The sequence below is a fragment of the Mirounga angustirostris genome, unplaced genomic scaffold, assembly GCF_029215605.1.
Source record: "Mirounga angustirostris isolate CCGP_5_RB_7025 unplaced genomic scaffold, mMirAng1.0.hap1 SCAF_4, whole genome shotgun sequence".
Lineage (NCBI taxonomy): Eukaryota > Metazoa > Chordata > Mammalia > Carnivora > Phocidae > Mirounga > Mirounga angustirostris.
Genome location: NW_026991712.1, coordinates 140605395 through 140626857, shown reverse-complemented (window position 1 = coordinate 140626857; position 21463 = coordinate 140605395). Strand labels below are relative to the sequence as shown.

The window sequence follows — 21463 nt, the reverse complement described above, 5'->3', positions numbered from 1 at the left end:
GCAATGCAAACCTAATAAAAAGAAATAGGATGTAGATAGACCACCATCAGAAAAATAGATTTTAAGGCAAGAAGTATTGCTGGAGATGAAGAGTGATATTTCCTAATAATAAAAGTGTCATTCTGCCAGGAAGACATAAAAATTCATTTTTTTTTGTTCCTAATAACATACTTTCAATATATATATATAATAAAGCAAAATTTGACCAAAAAAAGGGAAATAGACAAATGCATAACCATAGTGGGAGATGTTTAAAATAAAAGATTGATTGAGATATAATTCACATATGAAATTCACCCTTTTAAAGTGTACAATTCAGGGGTTTTTCATATATTCATAGAATTGAGCAACCATCGCCTCTACCTAAATTTAGAACAGTTTTATCTCCTCAAAAAAAACAACATATTTGTATTCACTTCCCTCCTCCCTCTCTGCCCAACTTCTGGCAATAATTTGCCTCCTGTCTGAATGGGTTTGCCAATCCTAGATATTTCTTCATATAAAAAGAATCATACAACATGTGGCCTTATGTGTCTGGCTTCTTCTACTTAGCATAATGTTTTCAATGTGCCTTCATACTGTAGCATGAACCATTATTTCATTCCCTTTTATGGTCAAATAATATTCCCTTGTAAGGATATACCACATTTTATTCATTCATCAGTTGAGGAACATTTGGGTTGTTTTAATCCGAGGCTTTATGAATAATGGTCCTAGGACTATTTCTATACAAGTCTCTGTGTGAACATAGGCCTTCGGTTACCTTGGTAGATACCTAAGAGTAGAATTGCTGGGTCCAATGGTAACTATTTAACTTGAAGAATTGCTAAACTATTTTCCAAAGGGGCTAGCTTATTTTGCATTCCCGCCAGCAACCTGTGAGGCTTCCAATTTCTCCAAACTCTTCTTTTTTTTTTTTTTAAGATTCTATTTATTTATTTGACAAAGAGAGACACAGCAAGAGAGGGAACACAAGCAGGGGGAGTGGGAGAGGGAGAAGCAGACTCCCCGCTGAGGAGGGAGTCCAATGTGGGGCTCGATCCCGCGACCCTGGGATCATGACCTGAGCCAAAGGCAGACGCTTAACGGGCTGAGCCACCCAGGCATCCCCAGGATGTTCTTATTTCTAATTTGCTAAGATTTTGTTCATCATTACCACAAATGGGTATAGGAATTTTATCAACATTTTTAGTGTAATAAATCCAACTCTGGTTTTGCTTATAGTTCATTTGGAAATTTGGCATCCAGGCTCATGGACCAGAGAGAAACTAAATAAGATTATTAGTCCACAGGGGCGCCTGGGTGGCTCAGTTGGTTAAGCGACTGCCTTCGGCTCAGGTCATGATCCTGGAGTCCCGGGATCGAGTCCCGCATCGGGCTCCCTGCTCGGCGGGGAGTCTGCTTCTCCCTCTGATCCTCCCTCTGTCATGCTTTCTGTCTCCCATTCTCTCTCAGATAAATAAATAAAATCTTTAAAAAAAAAAAAGATTATTAGTCCACAGCATCATGTGCTGAAAGTGAAATATCAGTATTATAGGAGGACGTGCCCTGCCTGGTTCTTTGAGACCAGGAAGACTTCACATAGGTTGAGGGCTCTAAGTTAAAGGGTTAGTGGAGTAAGCTGGTTGATGATGAGCTGAGTAGGGGATACAGTGTTTTCCAAGCAGAATAAAGAATATGTTCAAAGGCCTAGAGGTAGGAGAGAACTACCTGCACTGCAGGCGCAGAAAGACATCCCGTATATCTGATCTACAAGGCAAGAGTGGCGGTCCCGAGAGTGGAGGAGGGGAGACCAGCTGAGGAAGGAGGGAGGCCACATGGAAATTTCATCGGTTGGCTTTTTCAGTCCTTGCTCGCTTACATTAACCATATGACTGATACGTTAGTTCCGTGATTTCCCCACCTCTGCTCCAAGCAGCCCCAGGAGTTCAGGAGAGATGCCCGTGGACCGTGCCAGACTGGAAACCTGCTCCTTCGGCATCTATTTTAAAACCCACCATTTCGACCAGCGCAGCGGTTTCACACTTCCTTGATTTGGAAAATGAACTTCTGTGAAAGGTTTCACTGAATTAGATAGAGAGACATATCTGAGTTAGATAGTTCCCAAGAAATGAGCTATTATCTCCACGAACTAGAGTATCTGCCCTGAGGAAAGGATACAGACTCTGTCCTCCTAAGGTAGGCAGGGGTGGGGGTCTCTTTGGTAGAATGGCCAGATGTTCCCAACATGCTGCACTGAAAACCTGACTTGAATGTTCCCAGAGCTGAACTGCGAACATTAAGGGAAGGGGGAGGAACGAGAGCAAGGGGAAAAGTCAGACACGTGAGTGAGGATGCTTGCAGGGACCTTAGAAAATATGTATTCTGAAAGAAGAGAAGCTGCAGAAACTCAAAAGGGACCCTTCTTAGGAGGACTTTCTGAATGAATGAACGAGCTTCTCCTTGTTCCTTGGGCCTTTATCTCCAAAGGCCCAAACGGTGCATGAAGCCAAGCATTTCTCTTCTCATCCTCCTTGTCATCACTGTCTCCATGCCCCCCAACGCTGACTATTGGAGAGAAGATCATTTGAGTTTGGCAGAAAATGCAAAAACAGCTCATTTTCCCCAGACTTTGAAAAACAGCAATTAAAACCATCCCAAACACCTTGAAAATTAATTAATTCTTTTCCAGTTAGGCTGATAGCCTTGTGAAGGCAATGAACTCACCCTGTTAATATACATGGGAACATTTACTCATTATTTCTCCATATCTACCTGTCTTATCTATCTTTATTTAGACTTTTACAAAGTACTTACTAAATTGTGTGCACCAGTAAATATGTTAACTTGGTGCAATTTCATGGAGATTTATGTACCTGCAATGCCGAATATATTAGGTTCCCCTAAAAGCTCGGCATTTGGGGTATGTTCTTTTCAAAGACCCTATGGGGTACCTTTTCAGTGTGCAGAGGGATATGCAGGAGCCAAAATCAATGGGCTTAAATTATTAAAATTCTAAGCAGTCGTTACGGATCGGGTCAGGTATTATAAAACTTACAGTCCATCAATTTACTTTCAATATTAATTTTAGCCTTGTGCCTTGCCATGAAAATCATGAGAATGGAAAGCATGTAACATCTCACTTACAGCTGACACAGAAGGGAAGTGACTCTGAAATATAGGCGCTCTCGGCCTCTGGGGAAGATTTATGTGGCGAGGATCACTCTGCTCAGAGTAAGACTGCAGGTGAGTGGCAAGTCTGCATTATAAATGCCTGGGGTAACTATAAAAACATAAATGGTATCAGGTTATTGATTTTTTTTTTCCTCCTGGAGCCCACAAATTAGAAAAGCCACTGCTAAAAATCACTGGTCTATCCACAAATTTTAATTAAAGCATTATAAATAAATCATTTCGGTTGCCGCACTTGCATATAAACAAAGGGGAGATGGCATCGTTACAAATGCTCGTCAACATTTGGTGACTAATGGCTCACAGGGAAAATACAATCTGAAACAACCGAATTGAAAGCAGATTCTGGAGCTAACTAATATCACATGCAAACCATCTAAAGCTATTACGGCAAGAGGCATTGAAACCACAGATCAGGTTTTTGGGAATGGGTGGAAGGATGAGGATAATTTTGTTAAGTAGAGCAATACTATTTTTTTTATTAAATAAAGTGAAGCCCTGTAATGAGATATTACAGCTGCTGCACTTCCGCCACGTGATGGAGAAATGGATACCCCACCCCTCACACAAAACACCAACCATATGCTGCAGTGTTTCCAAACGGTGATTGTGTTCCTCGAGAAATACACAGCAAGAACGCATATAAATAGGTCTTCAGAAAACAGCGAGGAAGGGGATGTGCTGAGCATTCCTAGGTCCCATTACATAAAAAGAAGAAACTAAGATATTGAAGAGGACAGGAATTCCCAGGGGATTCGCGGTATTGGCGCGGGCACAGGAAGCCGGAACCTGGCATCCACGTTGCGCTCCAGCTCCGGGGGAAGCGCGTGGGCCGTTCCTCGGCACGCATGGCGGGGACCGGCCCTCTGCTTTTCTCCCCGGTGGCTGGAGTGATTTGGAGGCCCTGGGACACTGGGCCCCGCCCGCTGTTGCTACGGGGAGGGGTCATGACGGAAGGACCTGGGGCCCACACTTCCTAATAGAAGGTCTGTCCACAGTGGGCAGATGGACCTCGTGTGACTGTCCTTGCAAGGCTCTGGAAGCTCAGAGAGAGCAGGACGGGTGTTGTCTACAGTAACACCTGGTGTGTCAAATGTTAGTAAAATAAGGAGTAATTTTTTCCCTTCCTTCCTTCCTTCCTTCCTTCTTCCTCCTTCCTTCCTCCTTCCTTCCTTCCTTCCTTCCTCCTTCCTCCCTCCCTTCTTCCTTCCTTCCTTCCTTCCTCCTTCCTCCCTCCCTTCTTCCTTCCTTCCTTCCTTCCTTCCTTCCTTCCTTCCTTCCTTCCTCCTTCCTTCCTTTCTTCCTCCCTCCTTCCTCCTTCCTTCCTTCCTTCCTTCCTTCCTTCCTCCCTCCCTCCCTCCCTCCCTCCTTCCTTCCTTCCTTCCTTCCTCCTTCCTCCCTCCCTCCCTCCCTCCCTCCCTCCCTTCCTTCCTTCCTTCCTTCCTTCCTTCCTTCCTTCCTTCCTTCCTTCCTTCCTTTTCCTGGCAAACTTAACTGTATTCCATGCCTGTTGTTAGCTATTTGAGGATATGGAAAGGTCCGATACAACATCTCTGCCCTCAGGAACAGTTCAAGTTGAAAAAAGAAAAAAGGAAATTCAACACAAGGAGGGAAATATTTTCATAATAGCGTCCTAAGGATCTCAGGGAGCCCAAAGGAAGGTATGCTTAACCTTGGGAGAAAAGCCATGGGGCAGGGAAAGTGTCACAAAAATGGTGGTGTTTGGGCTGAGGTTTAGTCTTGCCATATGAATGTGTTTTGCCAAATAAAAGGATAAAATTTCTAAACAACTGGAACTTAACTTTCTGTGTGCTGAAGACTTGTTTTTTTACCAGTGGTTAAAAGAAGGAAAATTTTATTTAAAGAACAAAAATAAAACAAGGCAAAACAACTGTACCAAAGGCAGAGAACAAATCCTAAAGACAGACTACTTAGTTTTAAATTCTAGCTCCATCACTTCCTAGCTCTGGAAACTTAGGTAAGTGAGTTAGCCTTTCTGTGCCTCAGTTTTCTAATCTTTACAATGGGGCAGCAATAGCAAATAGCACGTATATTATTTTGAGAAGTAAATGAGAGTTAATACCTGTAAACATCCGAGAACAGTGCCTAGCATATAAAAAGGACTGTAACCAGGGGCGCCTGGGTGGCTCAGTAGGTTAAGCCTCCAGATTCTTGATTTTAGCGCAGGTCATGATCTCAGGGTGGTGAGATTGGGCTCCATGCCCAGAAACTGGAAATCATCCCTGACTCCTCTCCCTCTCCCTCACCCCCAAATCCAATCACAAGCCTTTTCAATTTTCTCTCTAAAAGATTTTCAGACCTACCTCCTCTTCTGCATGCTGACACTGACTTCCGGCGCGCAAGCCCTTGCTTGACGTTGCCCTTCTGCGTGACTGCCGAGCCCCTGAGCCAGCCTCCCCTTAAGCCATCAGGCACCCAGCTGCCAGAGGGAACTTTCCAAAATGCAATCTGGCCATGGCCTCTTCACAGTCCTTTAAGTGGATCCTTATTGCTTTTTGTGTATACAGCATGACGTTCGTTGTCCAGCCAAATCAGGCATCATCACATCAAATGGTGCTGCACACCTCGAGCTTCATCCCGAACCCCTCCCTGTCCCATATTTTATCCTCCATCAAGAGGGGGCCGCTTCTGTCCCCACCGTACTCCCCTCCTTCCTCTACCACCTATATTCCACCCCCTGGGAAGCCTCCCCTGACCCCCTCCTTCTGGCTAGTGCCCCTCACTTGTAGTCCCACACCCTCCTGCGCATGACTCTTTCACTTCACACACCACTTGGCATCATGGGTAATTATTAATTCTCCATATCACTGTGCACCGCACCGCACAATGAGCCCAGCATGGCTGCCTGGCACAGAGTAGGAGCATTAGCAATATTCGTTGAAAGAATATAGCGCTTCATCAACCCTAATATGACTTCTTCTGCAAGACACACTATTATTTTATATACCACTGAGGAAGAAAAAAAATGCTACCAATGAAACTGATCCTCCATATTCTTACCATATCTATTTTTTCCTTATTTTTATTTAAGTATAATTAGCGGATGGTGTTGCATTAGTTTTAGGTGTACCATATAATGATTCAACAGTTCTGTGCATTACTCAGTGCTCATCAAGAGAAGTGTACTCTTGCTCCCCTTTATCTGTCTCACCCCTCCTCCCCCCACCTCCCCACTGGCAACCGCCAGTTTGTTCTCTGTTTAAGAAACAGGGCTTTTTTTTGTCTCTCTTTTCTTCTTTTTTCATTTGTTTTGTTTCTTAAGTTCCACATTCATATCTATTATATGGCACATCTCAACTGCAGAGGTATTAAAATGGGAAAGATAGACTTCTTAGAATCCATGAACTATAGTAACTAAAATTGCCTTTTATGATTTTATCAGAATGATGCAGTAATAAAGCATGGGCTCTGCAGTCAGACCAAAATCCTGTCTTCAGTGTTTTTTAGGTTTGTGAACCTGAGCAAATTACATCCCTTCTCTGTGCCTTGGCTTTCTCATTTAGAAAATGGGACATTTAGTCCTACTCTGCTTTGTCCTGCATCATTCCTGAGTATTGGACTTTGAATGATGAAGCCATTGCCTTTCTAGAATGGCTTATTATGTGATTAATAGATATATGCTTGTCTGCCCAGCGTCACTTCCTTTGGTGAGCCAGCCCTCACCCCAGTCCAGTTATCCCTCTCAATCCATGTGGCTCTGGTGGGACAAATGACATTTGTCTCAGCCCAAAGGAGATGGCTGAGGTAGGGGGAGGAGGAGGGCGGGCAGTCCCAGAGGCCTGACCAATCAGAGCACACTATGCAACTTGGCCAAAGAGACCAACTGGTTCAAGGGGAAAAAATTAACATTAGGGTTTCGGTGAGGGTTAAAGAAGCTAATATACAGAAAGTGTACATTAGCCCTTCATGATTATCATCGCTATTAATGTGCTGGATGAGCTGGGAAGTAATGAAGCCTGAAACAACTACGAAAATCCGTCAGGGATATGCCAACATTCTAGATGTACCCATAGATTTTCCGTAACAACCTGGAACTTGCTAGAATGTAAGCTTTATGAGGACAGAGATCTTTCTCTGATTTGTTCACTGATATATCCTCGGTATCTAGAACAGAGGCTGGTATACAACAGGTGCTCAAAAATATTTGTTGAATAAATGAACTCCAGTTTTTCTTAACTTCCTTGCTGTCTTGATGCAAGATATCACTTGTGCTGATTTCAGTGTGTCTACCTCTAACCCCCAACTTTCTTTCTTTTTGCTTCTTTTACTTCTAATCTACTATTCGCTGCAAAGTAAAAATAGCCATTCATATTAGAATTGTTTTTCAGCCGAAGTAAGGCACCCTTATCTCTGTCCACGTCCACCTGTCAATCCTCACCCCTGTCCGTCCCCTCCTGGGGCACCACCTTGCCCCAGAGGGAGCACAGGGGTTTCTCCCTGAGCTGACCACCATGTTTGTATTGACAGAACCTTGCAACTGCAGAGACCATTGTTACACTGCTTCCTCTATGCTTTGCTCCTGGTGGCTTGGCACTGACAGCTCACTCCCCATAGAGACATTCCAAAGAAGGTGTGGGCATTGCAGTGGTCCTGTTTTTGCTTTGGCCTCTCCTAACTTGTCCCATTCCCACCACCCATTCCTGGTTGATTACAAACTTCAAACAGATGGTTGATGCCATCACAGCCCAAGAGACCTCAGAGACAAGCTCCCTCTCCCTTGTCAAAAGGAAGCACACTACTTGGAGGGAAGAAGAAGCTCCCCTCATGCGGGTCCCATTCCAAGAAGTAACACCTGGGCTTACCCTCACTGTCTGGGACCATGGGGAGAATGGAACTATGCACACTTATAGGGTGTAAAGCCCAGCAACATCCCAAAGAGAGAGTCCAAGGACAAAATCCCAATAAAACCTCAATCCAAAAGGGTGGCCAGAGAGGTGACAATAGGATACAGAGCACTGGTATAGAAAACCAAGACACTACTAGTTCGATGTCTCTGGAACCTCTAACGATGGATGTGTATGTGGTTTGGAGATTTCTATCACAATTCGGGCAGCATACGTTTTTTGCCCCACATGCAGTGAGGGACACCTTGAGTCATCTACAGCATTGCATACTTTGGAAGCCCGCTGCTTTTCCTAAAGCAAATATACGATCAGGCCATTTCGTGCCTGTTGTGCTTTGGCACACAAAATGACTGACGAAGAACCGTGGGAGTGAAAGGAGTGACCTTGTTGCACCATCCTAAACCCCCAAACGACCCTAATTAAGGCAATGATCTGGCTGATTTACAAAGACGTAGCCCACAGAATGGCAAATATAACTCAACCACAACCAATCTGGCCCTTGTTAGCTCTGTTGTAACAAGCACTTGTATGAATATCATTATGAAACCCTTACTTAGGACAAGAATTGTGCTGAATTCAGAATTTTCTCCTATGGGGGATGGGGGGGGGACAAAAGCAGTCCGGGATGGTGAAGTGTAGCTACACCTCTACTTTTTAAAAAAGGATTTGAAATGAACATCTTCAAAACCCTGCCTCCTGAGACTCTTTAGCCCTTCAAGGGGATTTAAGTGGTTCAGTTGGATCTCACTGGTTAGTTCCGTTAAACTAATCTAATCTCATACCTTCTCCACCAAGCTGCAGAATCAATAAAAACAAGGAGGGGTAAAACTGGAGAGAATTTGAGTGGAACACTCTTGAGGAAAATGTGGGGTTTTTTTCCTTCCATGGCAGGAAGAAACATTGACATTTCAATAAATTGTATTAGACTATAAACTTATTAGATGTTAGATTGCTTCTCCCCTAAGTTCCATAAAACACCTGCAAGAGTATCATTTACCTATCGGTATTATTTACCTATCAAGTAGCTGGTGATTATTGCAGCCCAAATCTTCCCTTCACTGCCCTAGCTGATGGGACCAGGGTTAAGTCACTTCAAGAGTTTGCCCCTAAATCTGCTCTATTACCAGTCCTCACCTGCCAGATGGCTTATTCAAACCTCCTTTTTTTTGCATCTCTCTGGGAGTTCCAAGGTGAGGTTGGAACGTTGCACATATAGTTGGAACCACTCTGTAGTCACTTCTCCCTTCCCGATCCTCTGACTGTTGTTTCTCTTGTCTAGTATGCTGTGTTTCTATTCAACCACATTGCTGTCCTCTGGGTTGGGTTGGGGGGGAGCCCAATAATGCTAATCACTTCCTTTGCCACCCAGTCCTAGGGAACAGGTGGGATCGGTTTCCTGTGCCCCTTGTGGCCTAGAGAGGCAGGATAAGATGCATAGCCCTTGGGACAGCTTACTCTCAGAGAGAAGAAGGGAGGAGTCTGGCTGACTTTCCATTTATTCTTCCCCAAATTACCAGTTAAGTTTTTCCAACTGTCTGGGAGGGAGTGAATAAAGGAACAGAAAAAGGCCAAGAGTGCCCTGTGGTGTTTGGCTGAGAGTCCTCACTGGTATTGGGATAATGCTGGGAATGCCCTTGGCCTCTCATGCCACTGGGTTTCCTAAAGCTAGATCTCTGGCATTCACCTCTCTCTCTTTCCCCTGCCCTTTTCATAAGGAAGAGGGCCACTGCCAAAGCAGGGTGAAAGGAGGTTAGAGTTATCATTCTAGCTATTTTCATTTTGATTTTTTTTTTCAGTTTGTAACCAGTTTATTGAATGGTCTAAATTCGGTAGAATCAAACATGAAAAATATTATTTCTTCCAGTGGTTGTCCCTAAAAAAAGCTCTCTTGACTCTCATTCTCCTTTCCCTAAATGACATTTTAGGTAAAACTTTTCACCATTTTCAGATATTAAAAAATACAAAATAATACAATTGATCCAGCTTAAAGCTTCAAACTCATATCCAACTTAATTATCTCCCTCCTAACTCAAGAGACTTATTGTCTACTGTGGAAGGGAGTGTGCTTTCTCTCTTTCACTTCTCTTCCTTCCTCCTCTTTCTTCTCCAGTGTTTTGGGACCTTAAAGAAGGGTGGGAAAGGGGGAAGCAAAATTCTTCTATTTAAATGTTGTCTGGCCCCTCCTTCCTTGGCAGTCAATGCCCATAAACAGCCGAAGTCCAAATACTGAGTCTCTCAGGAGCTCACAGGGAGTTCCTACTGAGATCCTCACACTGCACGTGTCCTGTGGGACATGCACTCTGGCATGATTCCTTATAATCCCCCACCCCACCCTGAGTTCCCACTCCCATTGGTAAACCCCACAACATTTTTCTGGATGGAATACCTGGAAAAGAGCTTCAGCCTTATATGTCACCCTAACCCAAACATAGCAGAAATTTGTTTCATTCTGACAAACAGAATTGAGCCAGGAGAGCTCTCTAGCCTGGCTGGGAAGTTCCACCCCCACAGGATCATTCAGGAATGCAGGTCTCCTTATCTGCATCTGCATCTCAGCCTGTGGGAAGGGGAAAGAGGAAGTCAGCATAAGCAGTGTTTCTTTAAAATGATAATTTTTCTTTAAAAGACATCATTCCACTTTCATCCTATTGGCCTGAAATTAGTCACATGACCATAGCTAGTTGCAAGGGAGGCGGGGAAGATGGAATCTTTGGCTGGGTGGCCATCTGACCACCTGAAAGCCTGGAGGAGTTTTTATTACTCAAGATAAACAGACAATGGGTATTGGGGCAGAGTTTAGCAATCTCTGCCCAGGCGTGTTGGGGTATGTCCTCAAATTGTATTCCAAACCATTTTGCCTGCAGGCCCCATTATTGAGTATGGGCCTCAGTACTAGACTTCTTCCTGATTTTCTCTAGACTCCCAATGTCCCTCCCTGTAATGTCTTCCTGCTCCCATCTTACTGTGCATCGAGCACCTCTGTAGATACTAGAATGCCAGTTACAAACAAGTGTCCATGTTCTTTTTTACAGTGACACATGCAGTTGGAATCACTGTGATAAGTGACATAGGAGTAACCTTAGGATGCTCTGAGGACACAGAGAAGAGACACCACACATAAGCAACGTGGAAAGGAAAGAACTGGAGAAGTTTGCTTGGATGACAGTGATGCCTGGACAGAATCCTGAAAGGGGAGGAGTGAGTCAGTGGAACATGAGCAACAAGAAGAGCACGTGCAAGAACCAGAAGAGAAGCAGTACGTTTGTAGAATAGCAAGTAGCCCACTATTGCTTGACGGTCAAGTTTCAGTTGGAATGGGAGATGTTTTTAGAAGATGAGGCTTACAGAGGCAGACAGGAAGCAAAATGATGAAGGCCCTTGTAGACTTGAACTTCATCCTGAGGGCAAATGGAATTTAACGGAGAACTTAAAGCAGGGAAGTGACCCAAACCAATTTGCATTTGCAGAATACGACTCTGATAGCTGGGTGAAGGGTGCCCTGAAGCAGGCAAGGCCGGGTACTGCTGGAACAGTTGGGAGACAGTTGGACAGATCCAAGGGACAAAATTAAGGGCCTGAAGTAGAATAATGACAGGTCTGCCTCCAGAGCTCACATTCTTTCCATGATAATGATGGTTTTCTTCTGTTTGCTTATTTGTTTGTTTGTACACTGTCTCATTCCAAAAAGGATTTGGGATGGCTTTCACAAATTCATTAAGTAGTGTTGTGAATATGAATCCTCGTCTGCAAATTTAGGTATATAAGAAATATTGTCCTTCTTTGTTTTCTATATATCAAATTTAATTTCTAATCCAAGCCTACTTCTGATGTGGTGGGGGGTGGTTTGCCACCCTACCCACCTGGGTTCTTGCCACTTTTGTGAGCTCTGCTTCCCTCTGTTCTCTCTAAACCCACAGACCCAAATAGATTCTGGGAGTCTTTTCGTCATTCTTGGGGAAATCCTCCTCTTTCCATGTTTCCCTCAGAAGCCATTCCTCTCCATGCAGGACACTTAGCTCATCCTCCCTAAAGACTTTAGACTTTTCTAAACAAATCCAGAAAGGGAAGTAAACCATTAGTTTACCACCCCTGAAGCAAGAAGACACAGAACCTGTAAGCTACTCTCACAGAAAAGGGAAGAGACAAAAACTCTCAAACTGGCACATCAAAAGTGGTCCTGTCATGATACCATATGATTATTTTATGTATAAATACTTCATGGTGAAGGGAAAACAAAATAAAATAAAACCAGTGAGAGAATTAATGTTTTGAAAACTTGAAACACTTTCCAAAGTTAGAACCATGACTTCGGCTCTGAGCAATCGAGTGACCAAAGTAAAAATGGACACATGAACTAATAGTACAACTGTCATTGTTTCCACTAAAGAAAGTATACCTGTTTTTCAGGAGTGACAAGGTTCTACCCATCCCTGGTATGAGAGGAAAGTTTCTCCACTGGATCCTTGTAAAGGAGACACCACATGATGCAGGCCACTCCACGTTCAACGTCATCCCTATCATGAGTTTTGTCAGATAGTTCTTATAACAATATGGGCACCAGAGATTAAAAAGAACAACTCAGAAACAGCCCCTGCTCTTGGTATGCCCTGGTCTAGTCAGGAACATGGGTAAACAGACAATAGCCACGTGTCACTAAAGTACCACAGTGGGGGTGTGGTAGAAAGTGCAAAGGGAGCACTTCTACAAGTTTCTAGAAGAAAGGATAGTGGGAGCCCAGCACCCAAAGATCAGGGGAGCTGGAAGGAGGATGGAAAGTGCTCAGGTCACTGATATATTTCTGACAAGCAGAAAATATACAATCTTATATTCAAAACAAACTCATACAAAATACTGAAAGGAAGTGTGCTACTAAATTATTCTTAGTTGTTGTTGCCAGGCGATCATATTGTTGGTGGTTTTTGTACTTTGCCCTCAGCTTATCTACATTTTCAAATTTTTATGAGGAGAAAGTTATTAATATTTAGAGACTAGTTTTAGTTGTAACAGAAGACCCAAATAAAAGTAGCTTTCAGCTTTTGTCATGCATGATGTAATCCAGAATGAAATAATATGAGGTCTGGGATTTGCTTCAAAATAATGTGGGGCAGAGGAAAAGTGGACAGGGGCACAAATGAGGCAAGGCTGGCCATAAGTTGGTAATTGTTTAAACTGGATGATTGATGGCTACGTGGGGATTCATTATGCTAGTCTCTACTTGAGCATATACTTTAACTTTTCTATAATAAAAAGCTGGAAAAACAAATAAGGAGAGTGACCTCGGCACATTAACCCCTCTCTGGTTCAGGTGGCTCAAGTATAAAATGAAAATAATTAAAATGCCCACTTCATACGGTGTTTTGGTGATTGAGTGAGTTAACGTGTGTAAGATGCTCATAACAGCGCCTGACACGTAAGTCACAATTGTAATTATTATTACGATGGCTTAAGCCAGGGGCACAATGACCCCTTCAAGTTCTCAGGTTCCTCCCATCTGCCATCTCCTGAGTGCCACCTGCTCTCGTGGTTCTGTGATGCTGAAGCTATTCTAGGCATCACGGCCCGCACAGCCTTGTCTAGAAGCAGAAGAGAGGTGGGTCTCCGCCTTTCGGTGTGTGTCCTCTTTTAAGGTGCAGGAAACTTTGCCAGAAATCTCCTAGCAGCCTTCCCTTCACTTCTCATCAGCCAGGATGACATCACGTACCGATGTCAAAATCACTCACTTACCAAGGAAAGGGATCCACCAGCTTGGCTGTAGCCTAATCAAAACCTCTACCCTGGGGCTTTGTGAGGGCACCTGAAACATAAGGTCTACAAATGCCAGAAGGAAGAAAATCATGGTTCTGTTAGAGAGGAAGAAAGTGAGCAAGTGCCTAACAGACCGTCAACTAATAGTCACTTCCGTGTGCCTACTGCATCAAGTATTGTAGGGACCAGGAAAAGAGACGGTAACTGTAGGACAGGTGGGGTAGGACTATAATGCACCAGGCAGAGGACACTGCATTTTTTCCTCTAGGCAATGGGAGCCATGAAGACTGAGGCACAAAAGCTAAGGAAAGCATAATTAGGGAAAATATAACTAATTTCACTTTAACTTAGAATTTTTCCGAAGACAGTATAATTTTATGCAAATGATTCACATATCATATGCAAATGTCTTTACTGCTCCCTCAAATATTTACACAATGGGATGTGGTCTGTGCAAGAAAAAAAAACAAATCTTGGTGGAAATAACTGACTCAGCAATAATCTCTCTAAGTGGGGAAGCAAACTAGCCTTGGATTCGATATTTACATCCTGCAACTTTGTTTTCTACTGACTAAGACCTTTTTTTAGCTTCTGTACTAAGTTCCTTTGTAATTTGCCTTCAAGGAGCTGGTGAATATCCACATCCCTCACCACAGTGTGTAGCCTCAGTGCTGACTGTAATTATCCCTATGTGAAAATGAATTCCACATGAAGATTTTGAGGAAGGCAGAGCCATTTTGAGAAATGGATTATTTGATTCATTAAAGAAGACCATGACGCAGAGAGGCTGACCTCAAACTGATGAAGCTTTTCAAATTAAGATCCTGGGAGCTTCATTATCGGCATAAGTTTTGTTTACAGTGGGTGGGGTGGGGGTGGGGATGGGGGCGGGGCTGCACATGTGATGAAATGCACATGGATCAAGAAGGAGAAATGAGAGTGTGTTTGTCACATATGGAACTTTCTAGTATTTTTGAACAAAAAACCTTGATTTCAGCCAGATCTTTGTTGAAAAAAGGAAGATTATTTCTTTCATTTCCATGAAAGTCAAGTTGCTCCTTCTCCTCCATGGACAAAAATAGTGTAAAATAAGAAAGGTAATAAGTTCCCATGTATCTGGTATGTCTGAGGATGGGGATGTTCTCCTTGAGGCATAGAGACTCGCAGAAGTTGTTATATACTCAAATTTGTTCCGAATAAATCAATAGTACCCAACCCTGGTTTAAACCAAATCCCAAGCCTGGGCAACTGAAAATCACTGTATATTTTACATGGATCACTACTTGTATCTTTCTTGTCATTTGCTCATTTATTCAACAAATTTTTATCTAACACTTCTATATAGCAGTTACTATTCTAGACACTGGGACCACAACATTGAATAAAACAGGCTTAAAATCTCTTTTTCCTTGAAGTTGACATTCTAATGGGGACTGATATAAAACAAACAAGATAAACAAGTAATGTATGGAGTATATGTAGATAGTGAGAGATACTAAAGAGATAAATAAAGTAGGTATGGGGAATAGGGGAAGGAGAAAGTAGCTGGGAAGGCATGTAATTTTTTATTGCATGGCCATGGAAGGTCTCAGATGATGACTGTGATAACCATTAATGTTATAGTACTGTTCATCAGTATTTCTGGTTCTTCTTCTGGGCACATGATAGGATTGTATTTCCTTGCCACATTGGAATTAGAGAAGCCTAGTGACTTGCTATTGCTGATGAAATGTGAGTAGAAGTGAGGTATGCTGTTTGGGTGTGGGAGCGCTAAGAGCTAGTTTATGATTCTTCGTGCTCTTTCTTTCCCTTCACCAGCCATGTTTCAATAGTGACCTTTCTGTCAGCTTGAAACCTGGAGTGAGGACAACATGGAGGAGCTTAGCCACCCCCAACATGGACATGCATTATGACTGGTTTCAAGCAACTGAGATGTTGAGGTTGCTTGGTACTTGGCAATAACCTAGCCCTTCCAGTCTGACACAGGGGCAATTGATTGAAGACCCGAAGGGAGTGGTGGAGTGAGAAGTGCGGATAGCAAGGGAGGAGCACTCCCAACACGGGTGATAGTGCCAAGGCCTCAAAGTGGGAGTGTGCTTAGCATTTTAGAGTCAAATAAATGAGGCTAACAGTAATAGAAGATGCAATCTGAGACATAATGGACTTCCAGATCATGTAAGGTTTTGTGTACCGTCGTAAGGACTTCGACTTTTTCTCTAGATGAGTGACACTAGATGAGAGATCAGTCACTAAAAAGAGGAGTCACATTATCCGACTTTAATTTTTTTAAACATTCTACTTGGTGGTCGGGAATAAGCTGAGGTGGGGACAAGACGGGAGCAGGGAGAACAGTAAGGAGGCTGTGGCTCTAAAACCAGGTAAGAGAAGAGAGTCGCCTGAATCATAGCAGTAGCGGTGGAGGCAGTGAGAAATGCTTGAATTCTTGATATATTATTTTCATGGAAAGCTGGTAGCGTTTGCCAGTGGAAAAAGACTGGAGTCAAGTATGACTTCAAGGTTTTGGCCTTAGGTAAATGGAAGGATAGAGCTGTTATTTCCTGAAATGGAGAAGACTGGTAAGTTTGTTTGGGAGAGCACAGAACCCTAATCTTGAACAGTGTTAAGTTTGGGATGCCCATTAGACTTCCAAGTGGGGATATAGGGCAGACAGGTCCATAATGGAGACATAAATTTGGGAGCCATTGGTGTATAGATAGTATTTGAGTTCATGAGACTCGATGATAGCACCAAGGGCAAAAGTGTAAAGAGACAGGTGTAGAGCTCTATGAAATGAGCTTCTTAACGGAATGTTAAGAGATCAGGGAGAAAAAAAGGAACAGCAAAAGTCAGCTGAGAAGGAGCTGTCAATGGGGTAGCAAAAAAAAAACCAAAACAAAATAGAAACAGGAAAATGTGTTGAAGAAAGAGTGTTAAATTCTGCAGATATGTCAAGAAAAATGAGGCCTAAAATGGAGCATGGGATTTAGAAGATGGAGGAAGTCATTTGTAACCTTGATACGAAGAGTTTCCCTGGAGGGGTGTGCCAACAGCCTGAGGGGACTACGCTCAAGAGCTAATGAGAGAAAAGAAATGGAGACAACTCATTTAAGGAGTTTTGTTGTAAAAGGAAGTAAAGAAATGGAGCTTTACTGGGCAAGAAATGAAGTCAAGAGAAGAATGGGAAATGGGACAATTAATAGCAAGTTTGTAGGGAAATGGGAAAGATCCACTAGAAAGGAAAAATTTGATAATGCTGGAGAGAGAGGGGGGACTGCTGGAGCAGTGTCCTCAAATGGACAAGAAAACATAAAACCTAGTGCACGAATAGGGAGTTGGCCTTTGCTAGGGGTTCGCCCAAGAGAAACAGGCATAGATGCAGGGAGGTGGCTGTGTATGGAGATGGGAGTGTGTGGAAGCTATCATCTGAGTGCTTGTATTTTCTTAGTGACACTGGAAGCAAGTTCATGGGCTCAGAGTTAAGTGTGGCAATTTGAGGAGAGATGAGAAGGTATGAAATAGTCATCAAGGAGAGGGAAAGTGAATGGATTAGGAAATTATACGGTGATTGCGAGGCAGCATTGAAGTGAGTGAACAAGAATTGAAAGGAGACCAATTAGCATGGTAGTGTGGTTTCCTCAGGCCACATTCAGCTGTGTGGGAGCGGGCATGGAGCAGGTAGAAAGATGGATTTACACAGGCGGGTGTTGTACCACAGTAGAAGGACAAGGAAAGAAAGGGGCAAGACAGTTAATGGGTTTACACAAGGGTGGGATGATACTGTAATTATTGTAGTGATGGCGTGGGAGCTGGCCGATGAGGGAGTGAGGAAATGAGCAGGCTGAGTTAAGGAAATGCATTAGGATCAATGGGTTGTAAAAACAGTAGCAGTGGCTATGGCTGGCTGAGTGTTTGTAATGGGCCATCACTGGGGTAGGGGCTTCCTAATAATTAATGCTACTTCACAACAACCCTACCAGGTAGGTATTAAAATTCCAAATGTATAGATTGCTAATAGACTGACCTGACATATTGTGTCCACGAGTGAAGCCATGAGAGATACTTGAAATTCAATCAGCTATCATTTCAATATCCAACGCATATATTCAGTATCAATAACAAGTGTTACGGGACTCTAGGAACATGGAAGAAGCAGGGAGACACAGATCTTAAGGTTTTGCCAAGAAAATGCAAAACTCAACCAAGAGACTACCTGGGGCAGGAGTTACGGGTTTCCTTTATACACATAGGAATGTGTAGAAATGGACTCCAGGGACAAGAGCGACTTAAACAGCCTCAACTTGAAATTGAGCTGCAACTATAAAGTTCAACACATCCAAGCAGCATCAACGGCAAGAGTCCAATCGGCATCCGGTCTGAAATCTCTAGGAACATAGGAAGCAACCTCAGAAAGCCAACCCATGTATTACATGGGAAGATACAATAGTTTTCTAATTGAGGTGTGAAAGGAGTCACTGCAGGTACTAGAAGTGTTTTAAACGACCTGGGGGACTTCAGTGATGTTTGTATAGACAAATACAGAAGGGTTTAATATTAAGATTTCAGGCTAAGGAGTCTATGCAAGTGTTTTATACTTCCCACGCTTATGTGAGTTTGACCAGGAGAGTGACAGTCTTGGAACTCCAACTTAAATTATGTAACCGAATACCTAATTAAATTTGTGATTTTAAATTTGAAGTCTCACTAAGTTTATTTAAGAGAACTACAGTTTCCCATATTTATAAGCTTAATTTGTTAGACGTATAAGGGTTTTTTTTTTTAAGACTAAGGAAGTTTTATTTGTTGTCAGGGAATTGAAATCCTTAAGGAAGGGAGCAAATACATTAAATGTATAACCGCACTTCTAAAATATTAGAAGATGTTCAATTAACCCAGTTTGTAAATTAAACCAACATTAGTCACAGCCACCCCAAAAGTGATTGTTAAAATTTGCCAGACTTAAAAATGGATTCATATGATTTGAAGCCAAATTTAAAAGCTTAAGGATGTACTCAAGTTTTCCCTTTGTAACTTTAAGAACAGAACAGAATTTATAAAGCCAAACTAAGCCTCTGATTAATCTTCCTGTGCACTAAAACTGATCTTGAAGATACCCCAAAACTCTTACTAATAAATATGAGGGAACTGAGGCAGTTACTAAGTGGCAGAGCTGGCATTTAATCCCAAGTCCACCAGCTGCAAAACCCATGCTTTTCTCATCATTATTCATTGCCTTTTCCTGACAAATAATTAGACAACAGTAACATGCAATTAACATAGAAACTTGACAAGAAGACTTCATTCTTTCTCCCATGTCCTGCAATGCCTCAGGGTTATAATTATATCATTACCCCACAGTGCAGACTGAGGCGGAATAGGTGTTTAAGGATTGGGCTGAATTAGTATGACTTTAATTATAATATACCCTGGAAACGGCTTTCTTACTAAATCCCTAACATTGGGGTGTGTGTATATACTTTGCCAGTTTCTCATAAAAGTAGTGTATAAATAGAGAAAAGGAACCCAATAACCTATGGCTGATTATTTAAACTATAAGTATGTTTGTTTTATAGATAAACTGGAGTTTCCTGTCCTCAAGGTTTTTCCTTGGATTGGTTCTGTGTGTCCCTAGGAAGAGGGATTGGATGGAGGGGGGTTCCCTGTTGAGCATTCTCATGAAAAACAAAATCCAAATCTCCAAGCAGGTAAGATAGGATTATTCTCATAAGCAACCAGCGCTGTTGAAGCTCCAGTCAGAGCACTCAGCCTATTATCAGGGACTGCGCTCCGATGATCCAGCTCATTTTTGCAGAAGTGTTGTCAATTGCTCCATCCACGGCTTCTTCAGCAGCGCCTGTCTCCCACTGTCGCTTCATTTTCTATTAACAAGAAGGAAGGCCAGTGATGGTTGTTGAGGGATACAGTTGGTGGCCTTCCCAATAACCAGCAAGCCCTTCCTCCTTGCTAACAGATCCCCAGTGCTGCTCAGTATCAGGCAGCCCTGGGAAACAGCTGTGATTATCCCAGTCCTCTTTGCCAGTGATGAGTGGATAGGTGTTCATGGGGCTGAGTTGTAGCCAATGAGACATGAGGGTAAGACTGCGGTTGTGGATAGGAGACTTCTAGGAAGGATTTCTTCCCTGATAGAAGAGGGAGTACTGTGAGCAAAACTACTCTGGCTATGCCCTCCCTTCTCATGGGACGCTGTCCTTTAAACAGATGATGACTGGAATTTCAGAATCTTGGATCCCAGTAAGGTAAAATTTTCATCTACATCAGCACTTGCCTGGAGAGATCAAAACTTACTGTTTTGTTCCATCACAGCTGATTCTAAGCAGTGGAACTTGATGAAGGACCATGAACTTTGAGGGACCCCCAAGAATCAGATTCCTACTGGACTGAACTGGAGACCTTTTGCGGGCTGATGAACATTGAGACTGGTTTTGACAAATCCTGGACAAACTAATGGATTTACTCTGCTTTAGGCAGAGTACTAGTTTTCAATCCTTAGTTAACCTAACTAGCACGAATCACTCCTCATCTAGCACTTAAAACCCCTGACTTTTCCCCCTCAAGAAACATTCTCAGTGAATTTCTTCACCGATATATGTCTCCTTGACTATTAATTTAATACACTTGTATTTTTAAAAATAGTAACCTGGTGTCTTTGTTATATTTGCTCACATGACTATAAGGGAATCACAGAGCTGATTCTTCAGCTTCCTTACCCCATGATGTTGCTGGACCAGCCCTACAACAACCACTGTCACACTTCTTGCTAAGTGAACCATAAGTACCCTATGATATGCCAGAGATCCACAAACTCCAACCCATGGGCCAATAAATAAAGCTTTATTGGAACAGAGCCATGCTCCCTTTTTCAGATATCGTCTATGGCTACTTTAGGGCTACACCTGCAAAGTCAAGTAATTGCAATCGAGACAGCATGGCCTTGCAAAGTCTCAAATATTTACAATCTGGTCGTCTACAGAAAAGGTTTGCTGACCTCAGTTTTAAGTACTACTAGATGGGCTCTCTGTCACCTCATTTGAAAGCATGCCAAAATAATACAGCTACATTTCAGCTACCTTCCAACTCGTGAATTCTCCCAGGAAGCTCCCAGTAAGATCATGGGTATTCCTCCATACACCTCGTTGTGGACCATGAGCTGAATCCAACAGCTACTTAGTCTAAAATCTTGTACAACTGACCTCACTACTATCCTGTCGTCCCAGCTCTTTTTCAGGTCTGTGGCTAAGCCACGCTCTGTCTTCATAGGACAACACACATGTGGTCTGGAACATTCTATAACTCTTCCTTTCCCCTCAGCTAGCATCTATTCATCTTTTATAGCTTTGCTCAAATGCCATTGCCTCAAGAAAAGATTCCCTGATCCACCAAATAGGCCGTGTCCTTATTTTATGGTCTCATGGGACCCAAAATTTCTCTATCATAGCATTTATAAAAAATGATAATAAGGCATGAATAGTGTAATCAGTTTTTATTCTTTCCCTTCCTCTTTAGAATAAAAGCTCTGTAAGTGCAGGGGCAGTGTGTCTTGTTTATGTTCTTTATCCCTAGTGCTTAGAACATTACCTTATTTGTAAAACACACAAAAAAGATATGTAATAAATCAATGAGAAATAAGTGAATGGAACAAATAGGGCAAATCATACTTTGAGTCA

The 21463-nt window shown here is 42.7% G+C and overlaps 1 long non-coding RNA gene across 2 annotated transcripts in view; it reads right to left on the bottom strand.

Annotated features, from left to right (window-relative positions):
- LOC123859547 (uncharacterized) overlaps window positions 1-21463 on the bottom strand; it is a 109378-nt gene that overhangs the window by 18496 nt on the left and 69419 nt on the right. The window contains exons 6-7 of one of the 2 annotated variants that reach the window (XR_010410919.1): window positions 17803-17913; window positions 8999-10593 (exon numbers count right to left, since the gene is read on the bottom strand). The exons of the other annotated variant lie outside the window; for it this stretch is intronic. This is a non-coding gene — a long non-coding RNA (uncharacterized LOC123859547). Of the gene's footprint in view, window positions 1-8998; window positions 10594-17802; window positions 17914-21463 lie in introns of those variants that run through there. 2 annotated transcript variants of the gene reach the window in all.